This window comes from Panulirus ornatus, chromosome 42 (assembly GCF_036320965.1).
Source record: "Panulirus ornatus isolate Po-2019 chromosome 42, ASM3632096v1, whole genome shotgun sequence".
In the NCBI taxonomy this organism is placed as follows: Eukaryota; Metazoa; Arthropoda; class Malacostraca; order Decapoda; family Palinuridae; genus Panulirus; species Panulirus ornatus.
Genome location: NC_092265.1, coordinates 20,591,658 through 20,603,132, shown reverse-complemented (window position 1 = coordinate 20,603,132; position 11,475 = coordinate 20,591,658).

Sequence of the window (11,475 nt, the reverse complement as noted above, 5' to 3'; positions counted from 1 at the left end):
CATTATATCAATAAGTCCAAAAATTAAATATATATATCAATGAATCCTATAAATCAAATGTATATAAATGCATCCATATTCTACTAACGTATATATATAGGAAAGATATGACGAGGTTAGGGGCACATCAGAATCGAATCCTGTACCTCGATAGATAAGACTAAGGGAGGATGATTAAAAAAGTTATATATACAAATTCGATAATGGTCATTCGAGGACATATCAGTCAAGATCTTAAATTGATAAAGGTCATTCGAAGACATGTCAATTAAGATCTTAAAATGACGAAGAAGAATGAAATGATAAATACGGAGAATTTTCATCAAGAGACATTGATATTTGAGTTCACTTTGGAATAGGGCGAACTGTGAATTATTCATTCAATCACTCATTGGGCTTACCTTGGCCTAATCAGAGTCAAAGTGATGGATTAAGGTAATGTATATAATCCTCTTCCTTATCAAAGCCCAGCTTACATATACCGTAATGGCTATAAGGCTTGAGAAGCTTCGATGTAGGATTATCTTACGCTTAGTTTTACACAAGCGTAGGGGAAAAAATATGGTCCATGTCTGTAGGTACGGGACCTTAGAAAACGTAGTAAGGATATAGTAGTAAGGAAGTAGTAAGAATATAATGAAATGGGTTGAGTATTTCTGTCTTGAGTATATCTGCTTTGGACGCTACCTCCCTTACACGAGAAATAGCGAATATATTTCAAAAATTTTATATATATATATATATGTAACCAAGATGTGAAAAAAGGAGAGATAGGTAGTATGTTTGAGGAAAGGAACCTGGATGTTTTGGCTCTGAGTGAAACGAAGCTCAAGGGTAAAGGGGAAGCGTGGTTTGGGAATGTCTTGGGAGTAAAGTCTGGGGTTAGTGAGAGGACAAGAGCAAGGGAAGGAGTAGCAGTACTCCTGAAACAGGAGTTGTGGGAGTATGTGATAGAATGTAAGAAAGTAAATTCTCGATTAATATGGGTAAAACTGAAAGTTGATGGAGAGAGATGGGTGATTATTGGTGCATATGCACCTGGGCATGAGAAGAAAGATCATGAGAGGCAAGTGTTTTGGGAGCAGCTGAATGAGTGTGTTAGTGGTTTTGATGCACGAGACCGGGTTATAGTGATGGGTGATTTCAATGGAAAGGTGAGTAATGTGGCAGTTGAGGGAATAATTGGTATACATGGGGTGTTCAGTGTTGTAAATGGAAATGGTGAAGAGCTTGTAGATTTATGTGCTGAAAAAGGACTGATGATTGGGAATACCTGGTTTAAAAAGTGAGATATACATAAGTATACTTATGTAAGTAGGAGAGATGGCCAGAGAGCGTTATTGGATTACGTGTTAATTGACAGGCGCGCGAAAGAGAGACTTTTGGATGTTAATGTGCAGAGAGGTGCAACTGGAGGGATGTCTGATCATTATCTTGTGGAGGCTAAGGTGAAGATTTGTATGGGTTTTCAGGAAAGAGGAGTGAATGTTGGGGTGAAGAGGGTGGTGAGAGTAAGTGAGCTTGGGAAGGAGACTTGTGTGAGGAAGTACCAGGAGAGACTGAGTACAGAATGGAAAAAGGTGAGAACAGTGGAAGTAAGGGGAGTGGGGGAGGAGTGGGGTGTATTTAGGGAATCAGTGATGGATTGCGCAAAAGATGCTTGTGGCATGAGAAGAGTGTGAGGTGGGTTGATTAGAAAGGGTAGTGAGTGGTGGGATGAAGAAGTAAGAGTATTAGTGAAAGAGAAGAGAGAGGCATTTGGACGATTTTTGCAGGGAAAAAATGCAATTGAGTGGGAGATGTATAAAAGAAAGAGACAGGAGGTCAAGAGAAAGGTGCAAGAGGTGAAAAAAAGGGCAAATGAGAGTTGGGGTGAGAGAGTATCATTAAATTTTAGGGAGAATAAAAAGATGTTCTGGAAGGAGGTAAATAAAGTGCGTAAGACAAGGGGGTAAATGGGAACTTCAGTGAAGGGCGCAAATGGGGAGGTGATAACAAGTAGTGGTGATGTGAGAAGGAGATAGAGTGAGTATTTTGAAGGTTTGTTGAATGTGTTTGATGATAGAGTGGCAGATATAGGGTGTTTTGGTCGAGGTGGTGTGCAAAGTGAGAGGGTTAGGGAAAATGATTTGGTAAATAGAGAAGAGGTACTAAAAGCTTTGCGGAAGATGAAAGCCGGCAAGGCAGCAGGTTTGGATGGTATTTCAGTGGAATTTATTAAAAAAGGGGGTGACTGTATTGTTGACTGATTGGTAAGGTTATTTAATGTATGTATGACTCATGGTGAGGTGCCTGAGGATTGGCGGAATGCGTGCATAGTGCCATTGTACAAAGGCAAAGGGGATAAGGGTGAGTGCTCATATTACAGAGGTATAAGTTTGTTGAGTATTCCTGGTAAATTATATGGGAGGGTATTGATTGAGAGGGTGAAGGCATGTACAGAGCATCAGATTGGGGAAGAGCAGTGTGGTTTCAGAAGTGGTAGAGGATGTGTGGATCAGGTGTTTGCTTTGAAGAATGTATGTGAGAAATACTTAGAAAAGCAAATGGATTTGTATATAGCATTTATAGATCTGGAGAAAGCATATGATAGAGTTGATGGAGATGCTCTGTGGAAGGTATTAAGAATATATGGTGTGGGAGGCAAGTTGTTAGAAGCAGTGAAAAGTTTTTATCGAGGATGTAAGGCCTGTGTACGTGTAGGAAGAGAGGAAAGTGATTGGTTCTCAGTGAATGTAGGTTTGCGGCAGGGGTGTGTGATGTCTCCATGGTTGTTCAATTTGTTTATGGATGGGGTTGTTAGGGAGGTGAATGCAAGAGTTTTGGAAAGAGGGGCAAGTATGAAGTCTGTTGGGGATGAGAGAGCTTGGGAAGTGAGTCAGTTGTTGTTCGTTGATGATACAGCGCTGGTGGCTGATTCATGTGAGAAACTGCAGAAGCTGGTGACTGAGTTTGGTAAAGTGTGTGAAAGAAGAAAGTTAAGAGTAAATGTGAATAAGAGCAAGGTTATTAGGTACAGTAGGGTTGAGAGTCAAGTCAATTGGGAGGTGAGTTTGAATGGAGAAAAACTGGAGGAAGTGAAGTGTTTTAGATATCTGGGAGTGGATCTGGCAGCGGATGGAAGCATGGAAGCGGAAGTGGATCATAGGGTGGGGGAGGGGGCGAAAATTCTGGGAGCCTTGAAGAATGTGTGGAAGTCGAGAACATTATCTCGGAAAGCAAAAATGGGTATGTTTGAAGGAATAGTGGTTCCAACAATGTTTTATGGTTGCGAGGCGTGGGCTATGGATAGAGTTGTGCGCAGGAGGATGGATGTGCTGGAAATGAGATGTTTGAGGACAATGTGTGGTGTGAGTTGGTTTGATCGAGTAAGTAACGTAAGGGTAAGAGAGATGTATGGAAATAAAAAGAGCGTGGTTGAGAGAGCAGAAGAGGGTGTTTTGAAATGGTTTGGGCACATGGAGAGAATGAGTGAGGAAAGATTGACCAAGAGGATATATGTGTCGGAGGTGGAGGGAACGAGGAGAAGAGGGAGACCAAATTGGAGGTGGAAAGATGGAGTGAAAAAGATTTTGTGTGATCGGGGCCTGAACATGCAGGAGGGTGAAAGGAGGGCAAGGAATAGAGTGAATTGGAGCGATGTGGTATACCGGGGTTGACGTGCTGTCAGTGGATTGAATCAAGGCATGTGAAGCGTCTGGGATAAACCATGGAAAGCTGTGTAGGTATGTATATTTGCGTGTGTGGACGTATGTATATACATGTGTATGGGGGTGGGTTGGGCCATTTCTTTCGTCTGTTTCCTTGCGCTACCTCGCAAACGCGGGAGACAGCGACAAAGCAAAAAAAAAAAAAAAAAAATATATATATATATATATATATATACATATATATATATATATATATATATATATATATATATATATATATATATGTGTGTGTGTGTGTGTGTGTGTGTGTCTGTGTGTGTGTCATTTCATGTGTGGCAGGGTGGCACATTTTCATACACCAAGTTCCATTTCATGTCTAATTCCAAGGTTGTGTAGTTGTTGGCTAACTGTTCAGTCTAGGACTCGAACAAGATCACAGATTGGTCATGGGTCGTAACGCTAGCTACACAACATGATATATGGCACATGAACTGCTCCCTAAGGTAAATATAAATACATTACGGTTTATTGATATAATGGACATCAATCATGAACAAGCCATTAAATGAAATCTCTCTCCCGTTATATGGGGGCTATATCTATTTTTTTTTTGGCCATCCAGGCTCAAAGATAATGGATAAGAAATAAAAACTAATATTTCCATATTCATCAAATACATATTGTGTTTAGTGGACGTCTTAGAAGATCTAAATGAATTACCACCTCTCCTCTCACTCCTAAAATCCTTACCTAAATCGCCTCTGGATTTTAGGAGTGATTAATGCAATGATGTGATCAAAGTGATTCGATTCACCGTCAGGTGTACAGGTAATGAGACTTGAGGAACAGGGACTAGGTTGTAATACGCTGTGTCACACCTTAATGATTCATTTGTTTGTATACTTACGTCACTGCCCATAAGTGTTTGTATATATATATATATATATATATATATATATATATATATATATATATATATATATATATATATATATATATATATATATATATATATATATATATATATATATATATATATATACGCACACACATAAATATTTAACTATGTGCTCCTGGAGTAGAAACCAAGGGAATTAGATTGTACACCACTTTACGATAGAGAGAAGAAACCCAAAGTTTATAGAAACCGCTAATTACACCAGAGTGTAATAAAGGGATAATAATTAACACGGGTAAAAATGTAGAGCTTACACGAGCAGGCTAAAAGTCCCCAAGACACTTACCCAACGGAAGAGCGGCGAGCAGGGCGGTTAAATTTATGGTGTCCGGAACAAGTTCGTCCAAAATATTATCCTCGTAAATTGCCAGTCTGGCACACACACACACACACACACACACACACACACACACACACACACACGAGCGCGCGCGGGCGACACAGCTGGAGTCCAGGAGACAAAAGGAAGCGCCTTGTTGTTTAGCTAATTATAGCGGAGGGAAGGAGAGGACAGTATGGTGATCGTAGACCATAATGTGAAGACCATTTCATGATGCTTCTACAGACCACTCATGGTCTTAGTCTGGCCTCGTTGCACCACAAGAGATGCGAGGGAGAAACTATGGCTGGTTGAAAGACTATCAAACTCACATATCTGTTAAGGGAAACAGAGATGGTAAAGAACATCAAATGCAGTGGGAAGTTCTCGTGTCGTATTTAACTTCTAATTTTCTTTCTTGCATCGCCAGCAACAGACCAATGGTAGTTATCCTTGTGACACAAGCGAAAGGGAAACAAGGAATATATGAAAAAATAACTTGCAACGGAAATTATTATCAAAAATTATCAGAATTTGAAGAATTTCTGATCGCGAGTGAAAACATAAGCAACCCGCTCTTATTCATAGAAAGAGAGAGAGAGAGAGAGAGAGAGAGAGAGAGAGAGAGAGAGAGAGAGAGAGAGAGAGAGAGAGAGAGAGAGAGAGAGAGAGAGAGAGAGAGAGAGAGAGAGAGACAGAAAACATACGAAGATAAACCCATCTACTCATATACGCGTATATATACATACACACTCATACACGCACATTTACATACATATACATATATCAACATATACACATGTACATACATATACATACACACATGTACATACATATACATACACATATATAGCCATATACATGCATACATACATAAATATGTACACATATTATGTTTTTCAGTTTGCATAATATAACTTAATTGCAAAATGCACTGCCACTTCTCTTAACTAGATCTCTTATAAATTTCAATCTCCAATGAAATATCACAAGACTTTACGATCATTTAAAAGAAGTTATGAACGATATAATGAAGGAATTTTCAGAAATGAATAAAACTCTACCACAAACTAGTAGGATGAATTAATCTCCTTTAGTTAGTGCTGATCAATGAAAAATGGAGCAGACCAGTATATTCCTAATTAGAAAACGGACGGAATATGTCATAACTGGGTGTAAATGATTTCTTATTGTATACTGTGGAAGAGGTTCTTGTGGAAATAACAACCGTTGAATCCCTCAAAGTCTATCCAGTTAATTTCACATGATATATATGTTATTTGAAGGGATAGCTGATTAGATATGAGAATCTTAATTACTTTTAAGAATATCTAGGGGTAGCGACAGGAATGGATGAAGGCAATCAAGTGTGAATATGTACATGTGTATGTATGTAATGTCTGCGTATGTGTATGTATATGTATGTATATGTTGATATCTATATGTATGTATATGTGCGTATGTGGGCGTTTATGTATATGTATATATGAATGGGTGAGCAATTCTTCGTCTGTTTCCTAGCACAACCTCGCTGACGCATGAAACAGCGATTATGTATAATAAGAAAAGTAAAATAATACATATATATATATATATATATATATGATACAGAACGGAAAAGTAATAATTTTTCTTTTTCCAAAATCTATTTGTCTGGAAGCAGAAGACTATATAGTTTGCTTGGACGATGGTTTGTCACTGTCAACATGTTCCATCTAGAATAAGGAAAGGCAAGTGTTTTTGACTTCCTGCGGTGTTTAAAGCACAGACTGTAACTCTGAGTTTTGCTTGAAAAGTCCTTAAGAATTAGCCTCTTAAGTGTCATAATCCAGGTTATCAATAAGGATCAAGAGAGAGAAGTGAGAGAGAGAATAGAAAATTATAATGATCTCAGGCAGTCTTTCCATGACCATGGGATACAGATGAACAGACAGAGAAAAGATTCTCTTATTAGAACAGATCCAAGTTGATGGAGACGTCAAAGGCACTCCCGTCCATGGCTTATGAATGAGGGCACTCAATGACTCTCAATTTATTTGGAGCAGATCTGAGTTGATTGAGGTGTCACTCTCTCTCTCTCTCTCTCTCTCTCTCTCTCTCTCTCTCTCTCTCTCTCTCTCTCTCTCTCTCTCTCTCTCTCTCTCTCTCTCTCTCTCTCTCTAGCTCTCTCTCTCTCTAGCTCTCTCTCTCTCTAGCTCTCTTTCTCTCACTGAACCTGGGCACTGGAATTGAATCGGGAGTTCAAAGTGGGAAGGTGCAACACTGCGCTCACTCTCGAACTCTCGCTAGACTTTGGGTGTAGAACGTATTTCCTACTTCACCTTTGAGGTAAATGGGTTACTTGATATAGACAGTTTTCTAGTTTTATAGACAGCTATGCTATCTTACTTCTAGATAATATCTAGTAGCTATTGATAGACTTTCACTTTTACTATTGCACTCTAAAAGTGAAAAATAAAAGATCAGATTGATGGAAATAATAGTTGTATTCTACATATAGTGACAATCATTCCAACTTTTTGAGAGGAACAACAGAGTCATACCCTCCAACAGTCAGGACTCGAACCCAGAACTTTTTGCGTGGTATTTGGGAACGCTGATCGCTCAACTATGATCGGCCCTAATAGGGATACGATTATTCGCCTACAAATAATCGAATATACCCTTCGTCTCATATTGGTGAGCAACGGGGTCTATGCCAGAAATTTCCCATCTGGCTCACACAGCCAGCAGATGGCATTTCACCGAACCTAACTGTACAATGCGGAGGTATATGAATATGAATATAGTGCAAATGAACACGCACTTTCATAAAACACATGGTACCCTTTTAACAGCCAGGACTCGAACCCAGGACCTTTTGTTTGGTATTTGCGAACGTTAACCTCTGAGCTATGATTGCCCTATCCTGCTATCAACCAAATCATTATGAAAGAATTAACAAGACGTGAAAACTTAAGAAATTTGGTACAAGATACGCAACCTACCTTGACCACATGGCCCCCTCCACCCATTCTCCTTTTCATGTTCATTCTCGGTCAGGGCAGCGTGTTGTGTATGATAGTGGACGCCAGGTGGTACTTCTGTTGTGATGCTGAAATGGAAATAACTCTATCAATTATTGGCACCTGATGAGGTGGATTGTCTCCATGAAACATGTTGTGCCAGTTGTAGAGAAAAATTACATGACAAATAAAATCGTAGGAACTCCTGCTTAAATGCGATTTCACTTTCATATATATATATATATATATATATATATATATATATATATATATATATATATATATATATATATATATATATATATATATATATATATATATATATATATATATATATATATATATATATATTTTATTTATTTTTTTTTTTATACTTTGTCGCTGTCTCCCGCGTTTGCGAGGTAGCGCAAGGAAACAGACGAAAGAAATGGCCCAACCCCCCCCCATACACATGTATATACATACGTCCACACACGCAAATATACATACCTACACAGCTTTCCATGGTTTACCCCAGACGCTTCACATGTCTTGATTCAATCCACTGACAGCACGTCAACCCCGGTATACCACATTGCTCCAATTCACTCTATTCCTTGCCCTCCTTTCACCCTCCTGCAAGTTCAGGCCCCGATCACACAAAATCTTTTTCACTCCATCTTTCCACCTCCAATTTGGTCTCCCTCTTCTCCTCGTTCCCTCCACCTCCGACACATATATCCTCTTGGTCAACCTTTCCTCACTCATTCTCTCCATGTGCCCGAACCATTTCAAAACACCCTCTTCTGCTCTCTCAACCACGCTCTTTTTATTTCCACACATCTCTCTCACCCTTACGTTACTTACTCGATCAAACCACCTCACACCACACATTGTCCTCAGACATCTCATTTCCAGCACATCCATCCTCCTGCGCACAACTCTATCCATAGCCCACGCCTCGCAACCATACAACATTGTTGGAACCACTATTCCTTCAAACATACCCATTTTTGCTTTCCGAGACAATGTTCTCGACTTCCACACATTCTTCAAGGCTCCCAGAATTTTCGCCCCCTCCCCCACCCTATGGTCCAATTCCGCTTCTATGGTTCCATCCGCTGCCGGATCCACTCCCAGATATCTAAAACACTTCACTTCCTCCAGTTTTTCTCCATTCAAACTCACCTCCCAATTTACTTGACCCTCAACCCTACTGTACCTAATAACCTTGCTCTTATTCACATTTACTCTTAACTTTCTTCTTCCACACACTTTACCAAACTCAGTCACCAGCTTCTGCAGTTTCTCACATGAATCAGCCACCAGCGCTGTATCATCAGCGAACAACAACTGACTCACTTCCCAAGCTCTCTCATCCCCAACAGACTTCATACTTGCCCCTCTTTCCAAAACTCTTGCCTTTACCTCCCTAACAACCCCATCCATAAACAAATTAAACAACCATGGAGACATCACACACCCCTGCCGCAAACCTACATTCACTGAGAACCAATCACTTTCCTCTCTTCCTACACGTACACATGCCTTACATCCTCGATAAAAACTTTTCACTGCTTCTAACAACTTGCCTCCCACACCATATATTCTTAATACCTTCCACAGATCATCTCTATCAACTCTATCATATGCCTTCTCCAGATCCATAAATGCTACATACAAATCCATTTGCTTTTCTAAGTATTTCTCACATACATTCTTCAAAGCAAACACCTGATCCACACATCCTCTACCACTTCTGAAACCACACTGCTCTTCCCCAATCTGATGCTCTGTACATGCCTTCACCCTCTCAATCAATACCCTCCCATACAATTTACCAGGAATACTCAACAAACTTTTACCTCTGTAATTTGAGCACTCACTCTTATCCCCTTTTCCTTTGTACAATGGCACTATGCACGCATTCCTCCAATCCTCAGGCACCTCACCATGAGTCATACATACATTAAATAACCTTACCAACCAGTCAACAATACAGTCACCCCCTTTTTTAATAAATTCCACTGCAATACCATCCAAACCTGCTGGTATATTTTATATATATATTTTATATTATTCTATTATACTTTGTCGCTGTCTCCCGCGTTTGCGAGGTAGCGCAAGGAAACAGACGAAAGAAATGGCCCAACCCCCCCCCCATACACATGTATATACATACGTCCACACACGCAAATATACATACCTACACAGCTTTCCATGGTTTACCCCAGACGCTTCACATGCCTTGATTCAATCCACTGACAGCACGCCAACCCCGGTATACCACATCGCTCCAATTCACTCTATTCCTTGCCCTCCTTTCACCCTCCTGCATGTTCAGGCCCCGATCACACAAAATCTTTTTCACTCCATCTTTCCACCTCCAATTTGGTCTCCCTCTTCTCCTCGTTCCCTCCACCTCCGACACATATATCCTCTTGGTCAATCTTTCCTCACTCATCCTCTGCATGTGCCCAAACCACTTCAAAACACCCTCTTCTGCTCTCTCAACCACGCTCTTTTTATTTCCACACATCTCTCTTACCCTTACGTTACTCACTCGATCAAACCACCTCACACCACACATTGTCCTCAAACATCTCATTTCCAGCACATCCATCCTCCTGCGCACAACTCTATCCATAGCCCACGCCACGCAACCATACAACATTGTTGGAACCACTATTCCTTCAAACATACCCATATATATATATATATATATATATATATATATATATATATATATATATATATATATATATATATATATATATATATATATATATATATATATATATATATATATATATATATATATATATATATATATATATATATATATATATATATATATATATATAGATAGATAGATAGATAGATAGATAGATAGATAGATAGATAGATAGATAGATAGACAGATAGATAGATAGATAGATAGATAGATAAACAGCAAACATAACTATTATGTTTGGTGATCATTAGAATTACAATGCTACTGCTGTAAAGAGAGCCACTACCTCTTTTAATAACCAACTGACCTGGAGTTATACCACGCCAAGTGTTTTGGTTATGATGAGATAAACCTGGAGTGCAGAGAGACACGAGATGGAACTTCTTACGATGGTGAGTATGTGAACATGGATCATGAAAAACTGATCATGAGATAGATGGTGTTCTATCAGCAGGGATATACTTCTGTGTGACTATTACAGTTATTATCATATTCTTTTGAGAAGGATGTGGCAGGGTTGGGTTTAGAGCGACGGAAGTGCTATGTGAAGGAGTTTAGAAGTATGCTTTTAGGGGTGACTGAAGTGGTGTTGTGGAGGAGGTGGAAGGGTTGAGTGTGTGGGTGATGGAAGTGGTGTTGTGGAGGAGGTGGAAGGGTTGAATGTAAGGGTGACGAAAGTGATGTGATGGAGGTGGAAGGGTTGAATGTGGGGGTGACGGAAGTGGTGTTGTGGAGGAGGTGAAAGGGTTGAGTGTGGGGGTGACGGAAGTGGTGTTGTGGAGGAGGTGAAAGGGTTGAGTGTGGGGGTGACGGAAGTGCTATGAGGAGGA